The following is a 13,571-nucleotide window of genomic DNA, read 5'->3' as shown; positions in this document are numbered from 1 at the left end:
ACAAAATACAAGCACACCGAGTCCGATCGAGCCGCACGTTTTGATGTATCATTTGTTAGTATGCGCTCAACGGTGTGGGACGAGTTACGAACCGAAAATCGGGAAGGAAGAAGAAGAAGAAGAAAAACGGGGAGAACAATAGTGTGCATGCTTTGCATTGCACACTAGGTACCTCTATAGCTTTGCTATAGAGGTGCCTAGTGTGCATGCAAAGCAATGCACCACTAATAAATTAAATTTTCTGTTTACATTCAGAAATATATTTTTATCAAAGTTTGTCTTCACCTGAGATAACTGCATGTTAGTTCAGTATCAGGACTTCTGATGAACAGACCCTGAACAGCATAGTCTTGACATCATGTGAAGATAATGCTTACTTAAAGTTCTTGCAGGCTTCAGAAAACTGCTCAACAATAAACACAATGATCGCAAGATGAATTACACAAATCAGAGGAGGGAGAAGAGGAACACAGAGCGTCTTCACTCAGAAAGACGAAAGTTACGCTGCTCCAACAAAAGAGGAGTGAAGTGTAATTTATACCTCTAACATTCAGCTGTGTTCTGACAAAGTGTTTTTGCTGTGGTGATGATAATTGATGTTTTGCTTCTGATTAATGCTCGTTTGATCTGACTTTTGATTTCAGTGCCATACAAGGCTGCAGCATCAGGAGGATCTGCTAGACTGTTGACAGGCCCCATGGTGTACGTGTGGGAACTGTCAAGAAATGCCAACCCATGTGGAGACTAAATGCTGCCAGCAAACCCAGAAACACATATTAGCACATGGAGCGTCTATGCTCGGGGCAAAGCATGTTTCACAGAGGGGGACAACAGTGCAGAATACTGGCCTGCAGAGACTTGCAAGACCCTGGCAATGCAAATGCACAATGCTGGCACACTGCCTATAGGCAATTTGTTGTCTGACAGCAAGGTTTGGCTCATTCCTAACAGGTTTCCTGATCCCCAATAAACTGGCTTCATCCCCGATAATCTGTAAACAGTTGCAGGATTTATAGTTACACTATGTCAAAGACTTTAAAACCTCAGCTTTTCTGCTGTTACAATAACTGCACATTTCCAGATAAGCTGTTTGGGAGGGAGGGGAGGGTGGGAGGGGTATTAAATGAGGATTGGTAGAGATCCGTGCCAAGGCCCAGTCTAACTCTACAGTTACAGAGTAGACGACTGCAAAGGTAAATCCAGAGGAGGGGAGCAGGGGGTGGGACTACTTTAGATGATTTAGACAGGACTGTCCCTGCTCTAGGCCCAGTCCTGAGGAGAATGCTGTCCTGTAGAGGAGGGTTCACTGTCCCCCCAGACATTAAATGGTGCCTACTCACTCTAGGTTTCAGTGCATGTACGAGTGAATGGGATTTAGTTTGGTTATTTGCTTTTAATTTGATTTTGTCCATGTGCCATTTATGTTCACCCTTGTCGTCACACACCCAGATGACAGCAAAAGAACTGCCATGCAAGAAGCTGGCCTGCACATTGGAAGCAACTCCTGGTTCAGTGTCTTGCCCAAGGACACTTTGACATGTGGACAGGAGAAGTTGGGGATCAAACTACCAACCCTGAGACTAGTGGATGAGCCACTCTACTACAGCTCAAAGACAGGAGTGTAGTTAAGAATGAAATGTCGGTTTCTTATTGTGTTTGTGTGTGCTCATGCTTACCTTCAATTATATGTAATGTATGTACAACAAGTTCACAGGTACCAGAGATTATGTTAATACAACCACTTAAGTGTTGAGAAATGTATGGGTGAGCAGATTTATGTCAAAAATACAGTCTATGGTCACAGCACTACACGGCCATGTGATTCACGTGCTTCAGATACAAGTGAGAGGTCAAAATCTACATTTTCCATGAGGAACAGTGGGATCGCGAGCAGAGGTGAATAACTACTGTAGTTAATTATGTGCTGGTACAGCAGAGCATTGCAAATCAACACATACTGCCTCAAGGATTTATACATTATTATCGTGTTATATATGAAACAAATTAGATTCCATAAACATACTTGTCCTTCATCCTTGATCCATTTTAGGTTCTATGGAAATCAATCTCATGTCTTTTTTTCCCCCCAATATTTTTATTAGCTTTTGTTTGTTTTAACACCACAAAAACAACTTAAATGAATAACTGAACCACAGTCAATCTCATGTCTTAATATAATTATTGGTCTTTCTGATTCCAAGAAATAGACACAAACTGAACGTCAGTTTATCTGTTCACTTAAATAAATGCAATGCATTTATTCATATATACAGTGCATACAGTCAGAGACTCAGGTATATAATGGGTTTTTACATAATGGGTTTATGTATATAATGGGTTTATACTGAGATAGTGTGTGATCTGCAGTGCTTTAAGTAGGCCTTCAGCCAGGCCTTTCTTATTTGTTAGATATGATTGTGAAAATAATTATGAATATTATTAACAATATCAAGTATATATGTTCTTACTTTACACTACACTACGCCAGGCTTAATTTCATTACAGTCAAAAATCCAGTTTCCCTCCAACCAAACTTACAATATTGGTCATCCAGTTTGATAAATATTATCCATGTGGCAGCACCTCACTTTAAAGCACTTAATTTGCATTTGGTAGCTCATGATAAAAGCTCATATTGTCAGAAAACCAGCATCAATGGCTAATTTGGTTCTATAATCAACCAGTCTAATAACAAATGAAGAATGAGACCATGATTGAGGCTTATTTAGACTCAGATGTCAGAGCAGTGACAGTGTCTTGGTCTTTGTTCTTTGTTCTGCCACTCAACCACTTGATTTCTGGCTCTGTGAGACGGCTCGTGATGTATAGCTTCCTGCTGAACATGAAAGGGGAAATAAATGACTGACACAAGTGAGGAAGAGAAATCTTCTATCCTAGGGGACTGGCTGTTCAGACAATAGACTAATCTTCCAATCAGCTCAGTGCACTGGCCTTCAATTAGCCTTTATGCAGATGATATCTGAAAACAAACACATTCACTGTACAAACACTGTATTTGCACACAATTTATGTCAAGCGATCACGCAGGATTTGGCTCAATAACTCACTCACCTTGTGAAACAAAAGGACTGAAAATTTGGGTAGATATCTTTCTATAAATCAACCGTGCCAAAAATACTGTCTGATCAGCACATGGACGTTCATCACCACAACACAGACACAACATCTTAAACATATCAATATTTAGAGGCGTGTGTCTCTGATTAATTCAGTTCAGTGCAATACTGCATGAAGGAATACTGTATGGTATTTTATTTTTCAGCCACCGTCATGTGTTAACTTATATATAGCAACAAATCCCAGTAATTAACATTATGCGATGATGATACTAATTTGATTCTGTTAAACATTCGCTTACGTGCATGACTACTAACTTTGTGTAATAAATATGACCCTTCTGTTTTTGCTGTGCTTGCTAACCTCCTCTTACCTTCCATGCCTTCTGAACATCAGCCCAATAGCACTGTCACTATGAACATGTTAGCATGTTGATTTTAGCATTTTGCACACCCCTCACTGTGCTTAAGTACGACCTCATAGAGCTGATAGAGTAACTGCAGACTTTAATTGACTAAAAACATGAAACAGAAAACTTAAAAAGGAAAAATATTAGTTTTTGAAAAGTGCATCCCACAGCATGTGAATCACTTAAATTACATTTCAGCAACAAATATAAATGCAGATATGAATTATAATAACAGTACAAACAGTGAGCGAATACAAGCATTAATCAAAATGTCATGTGACTCCAGTGTGTTGCAGCCCACAGGTCTTCTCAGTGAAGGAATTGCCCTTATAACCTCTTCTACAGTAAATTTCTTTTTCTAAATTAAAAAAAATGTGAAAAAAAGACTCAGTGTCAGACTTAGCAATGTGTTTACGTACTGTTCTTGTTAATATTCATGGTGGTAGCTCACACAGGTGTACACCTGAAGGCTGAGACAGACAGACTAATTCCAGCTCTCCCTCGGGAAGTTAGAAATGTCAAACTCAGGAGGAAAAAGTCAAGCATGACATTACTACAGCAGAAGTACACTGACTGTTTGAATGTTATTAATGGTTTCTAATAGATAATTACTTTTCAAAGAAAAAGAAACAAACAAACTCATAATTAATTGTTTAAACAATCAAAAGACTTATCCTTAAAAGAAGTTAAGGATAAGTCAGGAATTTCTTTTTCACCTTGTAATTTAGTTTAATATCTGTAATCAGATGTCACTAAAAAGAAAATCTGTTGTAAAGTAGTGAAGAATTGAGCCTGTTTTTCCTGTCAAAAAGAAGAGGACAACTAGTTCCTCTTGAATCTGTCAGCTATTTTCTTTCAAGAACAAATACTCAACAGCCCCCATTCCCTCAACAACAACTGTAATTCTATTAACTGGGAGTATGGGTTGCCTTATGTAAATTTTACAGTCGTGGACACTAACAGGAGTAATTTATGATTTGCGCAAACCAAAAAAATAAGAAAAAGAAATGTAATTTCTGGTACATCTGAATGGCTGCTAAAAAGGTCACTGCATACTACTGCTGAATACAACAAACAACACGCTGTCAGATCAAACAGCCTCATCAAAATCAGACCAGAGTCACTGAGAGACAGAAGGTCAAGGCTTCAGGATCCCTGGATTGTTGAATAATTACATGACTAAGGTGGAGAAAAATGAGATGGAATCAAAATTTAGTTTGGGGTGAAGGCCAATGAGATGGGCAACACTGTTCTTCCTAATTTTCTATGGCAGGTGCGACTTATAAATATTTTGGTTTTGTAAAAGTATCTTAAAATCCCACGAGTGATGGACCATGAGGTGGCATCCAAGCAGAATAAAAAAAATGTTTTAAAAACCTAACTGACCCAAACTCTGCACATCCCGTCCCTCAGAGCAGTTTTCAGTTTGTCAACCTGAGATTGTCCAATCTGCTGAGATGCCGCCTCATCCGTCACATGCTTTCAAAACGTCTGCAGTGAAGGTGTCAATGAGAAACATAATTTGCGACCTTCTCACCAATAGATAATTGAGCCTGTTCTCAAAAAGCTTGGAGATTTTCAGGAGTGTTACATGTGCACTCACTTTTACTGCATCGGCAGCTCGTCCACTTGCGTCTGACAAACAGGAAAAACGTGCCATTGTCAAAGTGCTGGCGATTAAGAGCATGTGTTAAAATAACTGACAACCTACATTACAAGTGTAATGATGTGGTCTGATTTCAGTTTAACAGACACCAGTAACTGTCAGTGGATGATGCAGTGATAAGCATGTTAGACTTACACAGCCCTGATGTTGGGTACAGACTACATGATATTTTGTTGAAGAGATATGAGAGCCCCATGCCCCATCAGCATCTGTTGTTGTCCACTATGATACACGATACAAGATAAAATCAGTTGCTGTCTTAATTTTTATACAGAAGCACAGACACTTCCAATTACAGTTGAGTTTACGCAGTGAAAATACAGCAACTGAACAGTCTCCTGAGTGAATAATTAGATAACACAACAGTACCCTTCTGTTTCCTCATGATTGGACTCTGCGTCAATCAGCAATGAACCTGTAGTTAAAAATCTAATAGACGTGGACACATGAACAATATGTCAGTGTCTTGTCCTTGAACCCAGCTTCTTGAATTCCACCGTGACTATGCTGCATGAATGGGTCTCTCTGGGGGTGGGGGTGGTGGTCTTGGGTTAGGGAAAGGAGAAAGAAATGGCCGATGTAGTGGGTTTCCAACACAAATGTTGACCGAATTTCAAGAAAATTACCAAAAGTAAATACAAATCAATGTGTGTTTCTATCCATTTTGCAAATTTTAAGATTTTGTAAAGATAAACAATAGTAAACAGTAAGAAAAACAATGTAGTAAATATGATAAAAGAAAAGTGGCATTTGTTTTTGTTCTGTGTATTAATTTGAGGAGCATTAGAATCTCCTCATCGCTCCACACTGATGTGCTTTCATTTGCTGTGGTTTTCCATCTCATTAGTGAACATTTAGGTCAAATCCTTCGCTAAGTCTACTTCCACTGCATTTGTCACATTTTGTTTTTATGGACAGACAAACTTATCTTCTACCTCAGCCAAGCGTAAAATCTTTTTTGTGATATTTCAAGATTGCTCCACTCAGACGTATTCTACATGTATATTTTTTAAGGCACCTGCCAAACTACCTCATTCTGCTCTGATACTTTTACTCCACCCTGTTTTAGTATTATTGATTTTCTACCTACAGGGGAGATTTACATTTTTCAAGTATATCAGTATGTACAGTACACTGAAACAGCTGTCATTCCTCCTGTCCATACTGCTGTGAAGAAATTCCCTCTTTGTACGATTGTTCCTTCATCACACCCTGGCAAGAACAAACTGGCCAGGGAAACAGAAAGAAGGAATCTTATTACATGAAAGATAAACAGTCTATTTGTCAAACTCAAACTGCTGAAGCCTGGGTTTTAATTTCAGCTGAAATAAGGACTGTTTCTGCACAGAATGAGGACCCATCACTAACACTGGAGTAACACTGGGAGGGGATTTCTTCCAGTTCTGAGCAGAGTAATGATTACAGCAACCAAAAACCTCTTAACTTACGTATAGAATGTGAGTATTGTCTAGTTAAGTTAAAATATTTTACCTTCAATATTGGCAGTCACATCAGTTGAACTTCATGGCCAGTTGAGCTCAGCGTCCAGAAGTAATCAAAGTCTCTGTGAGCTATCAGTACAGCTAAAAATATCCAGCTGGCGTGAGTCAGTCCCTCTCACCTTGAATCAGACTTGTGTCATATTTTACAAACAATAGTCACATGCAGAAATATGTGTATGATGCAAAGTAATTCGCTGACATGCTGTTAGGGAAATGTATTCTAATAAGTTGCCAGCATGCTTGCAGTGTTGTTGATGTCTTATTTAGAAGAAATTTGCAAAGTTAATTGTGAAGAAACTGAACAAATGCAGCGCCTGCAGCCTGAAAAACAAGTGTAGGAGACGGCTGCCTCAAATTATCATTAAAGTTTTGTGTACACAGGTTCTTGTCAGGTTATGCAGTATTTCCTGATTTAAGCTGGTTTCAGCTGACACACAGATAGTCGCGACGCCTTTCAGAGATACAGATACCCTGGAGCTCTTCTTTTGATAGCAAATAATGGAACAACTTCTAAGACAATGTGACAGCAGCCATGATTATTTTACTGGGAGATGTGCACATTTTGTGATGCACAGCTGTAAGCCCTACATTCATACGAAAACTCATTTGGATGTAAATGATATTGCATATAAAAAAAGAAATCTATGAGCCTGTTGAATCAGAGTCTAATTAAATGTCAGTGATCACCTCACAACATCTTGAGATTTCCATCACAGGGAGACAGCTGTCTGTGCTGGTAGATACTTAATACTTTAAATCTTCAGAACAGTACAATGTGAACTCTTCTCTAAGTCAGTCAATCGGTCGATCAACATAAAAATAAGTCAGCAGATATTTTGACAACTGAATAATGGTTTGAGTCATTCTTCAAGCAAACAGTCCCTCGTTTTACTTCCCAAATGAGATGATCTGCTGCATTTCATTGTGTTGGAGAATGTTGTGCAAAGTAAGAACAATATTGGACTCTCCGTCACACCCTCTCCACCATGTGCTGATCAGTCACAGAAGCTCATTCTTCCACGCTGCACAACAGAGCGACACACAAAATCATTCCTGCCTGTTGCTATCAAACTAATAATAATACCAAACTCTAAAAAATCACAGACTCCATATATACTGTGTATATGTCATTTATCTCATGTACATATGCAAATATAAAGATGTTTTTATGTTTGTATTTTATTTTTATTTTATTGTTTTTCTGATATTGGAGTATATGTATATTCTAAGAGGGGGTATTGCAATATTTCTACTTGTATTTTTAATTTTATTCAACTTTCTTTTTTTATTTTTGTTTTTATTTTCATTATATTTTTTATATTTTTTTATATTTTTTTATATTTTTTTATTTTTATTTCTCACTTAGATACATTTTTTTCTCTGTGCAATTTTCTTCATTTTCAATCGGGAGTTTGTCCGTAACCAAAGAATTTCCCTACGGGGATTAATAGAGTTTTTCTGATTCTGATTCTGATTCTGTCTTGTATCTGATAGTAAACTAAAATATTAGTCAGACTAAATAAGCAATTTGATGGTGTCACCTCAGGCTTTAGGAAACTGTGATGAGCATTTTTCTGTATTTTGACATTTTATAAGCTAAACCATGAATCAGTTAATGAATAAATTAATCAACAGACTCATGGATACTGAAAAGAATCAGTTGCAGTCCTCCTCCATATTCCTCAGGATTTGATAAGTCACACTTACTCTTGATTGATCCAAACGTCACCTCCTGAGATGGTCAGGTGCATTTATCTCCACTGACAAACAGTTTTCCTTATCTACATGCAGATTGTGGTAAATGTCAAATGTACATGATGTTCAAATATCAAATATCCAAGAACAATGCTGCCATTTCTCAAATCATTTTCTTCCCTGCCACTTCACACTGTAATAATGTCATGTAAAGAGGGGCATATACTTCCATATAACCACTCACACATAGCCCTTTAAATAGGATGGGAGAGGATAAAGAGAGTGATTATGCATGGTTGTCATCCCTTCCACCTTGAAGATGTGTTTCACGCAATCAAGTCTCGGTGTTACTTTGGGTGAAAATTTATTTTTAGTGATCACATGCTGGAACATCCATCCTTGCCTCGTACTGCTGTTTCTCTCTCTCACAGCAGAGCGTCACGCACTGCGTGTAGGGCACCAAGTGTCCAGAGGGGGCACCAAAACGGCCTAATGATCATCAATAACAATAACAATAATCAATCATTTAACTTTAAAATAAAGCACAACTACCACAGACACCATTAATCCATTATAGGCAATTCAAGACACTTATTATGGTGAATTATTGAGCCCACCCCCACTCCCTCCACCTCCTCCATCTCACTGTGGTTTGCGCCTGCCCTGAAGCATGACAGTAACTCTGCGGCAACAGTTTTGGAAGAAATCTCCCCAAAAGGAAACAGGAGTCAGGGGCAGAGAAGAGAAAAAAGAAGAAACTGTAGGACAATGCTCAAGCATCGCTTGCAGGTACAGTTGAAACTGTTATAAAACGCTGGAAAATCTGCTGAAACCATGTAACATATGCAAGCAGGAAACATCTTAAGCCAGCTAGCTCCAAATTACTGGTAAGCAGAGACAGAAGAATACTGGTACAAAGAGCACTGGTACTGTACTGTAGTTGTTGTTGTTGTTGTTATTGCAGTAGTAGAAGCAGTAGAGTTACACAAAGGAGCGCATTACTACACAATCATCTGCTCTACTAGAACTATTTATTTCTGTTCATAGTGGTTGATCTGTCTGTAATTGCACATGTGGCTTCCTCTAATGTTTTTACAGTAGTGGTATTTAGAAGATAAGTGAAATATCATCTTTTCATACAGATTTTTTTTACATGCATCTTATGCAATTTAAATTGATCTGTCAAGGATTATGTTTTATTTACATCAAGATATTTAAGATCTTGGTTAAGTTGTAGCCTGCTGATCATGTTTTCATTTCCTGTATGAATATATACATAACATATAAAGTTTGACAAATCATATTAAGGTTGAATAATAATAAATGTTATAATAACTGATTAATTTATAGATGTGCTGCTCTTATTTGTAACATTGTACATGACAATAGATGTCTCTGGCTTAAAGGCTATTGTACTTCCAAATGTGTGTGTGTGTGTGTGTGTGTGTATGTTGTTGTTGTTGTTGGGGTGGCGGTATTTCATACAAAGCAATTATGTATAAGGCACCTCGATCGCCAGCAGCAACCTCTGTCTTTTGAATGAAAAACTGCTTTTAAATTAATGAGGATAAAGGATTGTAGGACAAATTCAACCATAAAACAGAGCGTCAGAAATCACTTATAGAAAAAAAAACAAACAAAAAAAAACCCCAAAACAGATTGAAAAAATCTAGCCCTGCATGTCCACTGCACCTGGAAAATGTTGGCCCCTCAGTGACCGCTGGAAACAAATGGCCCACAGCTGAAATTGAATGACTGCTGCTGTGGTGCCTTATATAAAAGGGGTTACACTCCACTACTCTTGGAAAAATTTAAGCTTTAAATCAGCACTTTAACCTCACAGTCACGGTTTCGTTGCAAATGCACTGCACTGAGACCCTGATAACATGCGTGGTGCTGTGTACTGTCTACTCCATTATATGGAGCTGATGCTTAATGAAACAACGCGTCAAACTAAGTATAATAAATGAGGAAAATCAGAAAGTGTCATTTCTAATCAGCCTAATCATTAAAACCAATTCTTCTTATTTCAGGCATTTTTCTGCTATATTTTAGACACGCTCTCTTTTAAAAAAGGGAGTTTACTGAATAATTAAACACTTCTGTATGTAGAAACATAAAAGACTTTATGCATTGCTTGAATAGTTTGAGTCAGTTATTTTCGCTCTTGTAGTTTTGTTAAGAAAAAAGCGAGTTGAGAGATTCATCAAAAAAAAAAAAAAAAAAAAAAAAAAGAAGAAGAAGAAGAAGCTGCAGCAGAGCTGGTGTTGAAAAAGTTAACGCTGACAGTATTTTACTGTCGCCAACTTATCGCTTCCTTTAAACCAGGTTTATCTGTGAGGGAATAATGTCAGACGAAGCTCGGCAAGTCAATACAGCGTGGAAGAGGAGAGCTGCTAACACACAGTGTGTTTGCTGCCTGTGCAGATGAACGCAGATACATGTCTCGGAAACATTTAAATGACCTACCTGTCTGGTTTCCGATGCTCTTTAAACTTCCAGCTGTCAAGAGTCGATTGTCGAAAAACGCGCAAATAAAGCAGAACATGAACCAGCCACAGGTGCTCTGCGTCGTCTGCGGCTTTAAGCACAGTCGAACGGTTAACCGAGTTATAACAATCACAAGAAAAAACAAGGCTCTAAAGTCGGAATTTACGGTGAGAAATGTATCCAGGATTCACAGCGACAGATCGACGGTCTTCTGCCACTGATACTCCGCTGCGTCTGGCTCCGCGCGCACAGGAGAGCGAGCACAGATGTGAGACGGTGGGTAACATCTGTGTCTACAGACAAGCCAGACACATGACACTGGCTGCATACAAGCCAATGATAAAGAAAGTTTACACTTAGAATTCCTCACAGTACAGTTCATTCACAGTGAAAATCAAAAGCCAGTCACTTTCAATTAATCACTTCAACACACTTTCTGTTTGAAACGTCTCCCAGTGTAAGGATGTAAAACCTGGGTTAAGTGGTTTCATATTATATCATTCAGCTGCTGTGTATTTTATTTACTCTGAGGTCGTGTTCCATGGCTTCGTCTGAGTAGATTATGTGTTTCCCACGGTTGTATTGACTGCATGAAGTGAGACCAAGTAAATGAACAGTCGCCTGTGTTAGAGGTTTATTCAATAAAACTGCTAAGTGCTCAACCCTGAATAGGATTATATAGGCTGGATTAACCTGTTGGTGGCCCATGGCCAAAAATTAGCTCTCCGTCCCTGCTGACCTGCCACCGAGCACCCTCTGTGCACCCGGTCTCCTCCAATGTCCTTAAGTTCCTTAAAGTGCTACTTTGTGGAAATTTCATTTAACACAGTCTCAGGGAATATGCACTATCTGAGCACATTAAATACTAAAATAATAACAGTGCTCTTAAAACTAGATTTTAAGAGTTTCCTATTCAAAACACGCCCAGACGCCAACTCTTTTTGGCCTGGTGTCTTTAAGGTTCACCCAAATAGCCATCCATTTCTACAGCTATTCAACAAGAAACAGCCATAAGCATGGAAAATTCAACATCCTACACAGTAGTATGAACCAATATGTCTGGGTTAGGAAATAAAGAGAGAGTCTGTGCCTATTAATGCTCTGCCACAGCAGCATCAGCAGGTTGACTGGGTTCGTTGAATAGATAGCCTGCCCTCATCTAAGATGAGTAAATCCATTTGTTCCTGGAGGCATCCCCAGGGCCTGAATGGCCTGAGGATGCATCCAGCCAAGTAACCAAACACTAGAACTGTCCTTCACACTCCTGATTACATACAAATACACATACACCTGATACACAGTCCATATGAGCTCAGGTTTTGTGCAAATGATCCAACACTTCATTAATTCTCTGTGTATTTATAGTCTTTCCCCTTCACTAACTCAGAATCAGAATCAGATTTATTGGCCAAGTTTGTACATACAAACAAGGAATTTGACTCGGTTTTTCTTGCTCTCATGCAGTACAACAACAACAACAACAACAAAAACAACACACAACCAACGGAACAACAATTTTTTTTCCTCCAGTTACTAATGTTGCAATGGGTCAGTCTGAATGTGGGTATTATAAATATATATTCAGACTATTGAGAAAATAGTGCAGGTAGTAGTGCAAACATAAAAAGAGACGGCGAAATGAGGTAGTGGAAGATATTGTGCAAACAAAAGATGCTGAAGGAGGTAGTGGGGAAAAAAGTGTCACACATTCATCAGAGCCACAGCCTGGGGAAAGAAACTGTCCTTGTATCGGCTGGTTTTGGCGAGCAATGTTCTGAAGCGCCTGGCGGAGGGGAGGAGTTTAAACGGTTTGTGACCAGGATGTGAGGGGTCTGCAGAGATGTTCCTAACTCTGTCCTGGTATAGGCCTTGTATGGAGGGCAGGTCGGTGCCGATAATCCTCTCTGCAGCCCTGTGCAGGTTCAGGTAAGACTGATTAATGCAGTTATGAGGGTGTTCAGGAATATTTTCAACACTGCCATGTTGACTTGAAAAGCACAGGTGTGTCTAATGTTTATAACTCAGTTCTTTCAGGCTTCCCTAAAGCAGTCCCACCAAGAACTGAATGTGGCTGTTTTTTAACATTAATGATTACACCTGTACCTTTGCTGCAAGGACATGTCATAGTATCCCGTATGAAAGAGATCTATATCACATTCTTGGTTGTAGAATAAATGACTTGTCAGAGGTGAAGAGAGTGTGATGCAATATATGATTTGATCAAATACTGTAAACACCCAAACAAAACTAGTGTGATTTAAGCTGCTGCTGCTGCACTCGGTCATTTGCTCCCTGGAAGGATGAAACGGTGGGTTTCTCATGATGGAAGGCAATCACCAGTTTTGTGTAGTGAATCAATGCCAACTTATCCATTGTTTGGAAGGTGGTCAGGCATTAAAATTGACCTCTTGAGCAGACAAGGGCAAACACAGAGAACCACCATGCACATGTGCAGAAGTGCAGATGCCGTTGGAGGAGCTTGAAGAGAAGATTATTTCTCTCAAGAAATGTGGAAATAAAGCTCACTCTTAAGTTGTGCAGCTGGAGAGCTGATTAGAGATAAAGTGAGACTAAAGGTGGAGATGCTAATGAACTATCTCCTGGTGTTCAGACTGAGCAAATGGGCTGATCCAAACAACCCAAGTAAATATTAACATGAACAATTTTCTTTTCAGAAGAAAAATTGGGTCCTGTTACATAGGTGAACATCAAACTGTACTTTAGATGTGTG

The sequence above is a fragment of the Toxotes jaculatrix genome, chromosome 7, assembly GCF_017976425.1.
Source record: "Toxotes jaculatrix isolate fToxJac2 chromosome 7, fToxJac2.pri, whole genome shotgun sequence".
Classification (NCBI taxonomy): Eukaryota; Metazoa; Chordata; class Actinopteri; family Toxotidae; genus Toxotes; species Toxotes jaculatrix.
The sequence above is the reverse complement of the archived record's forward strand: the minus strand, read 5'-3'. Positions refer to the sequence as shown.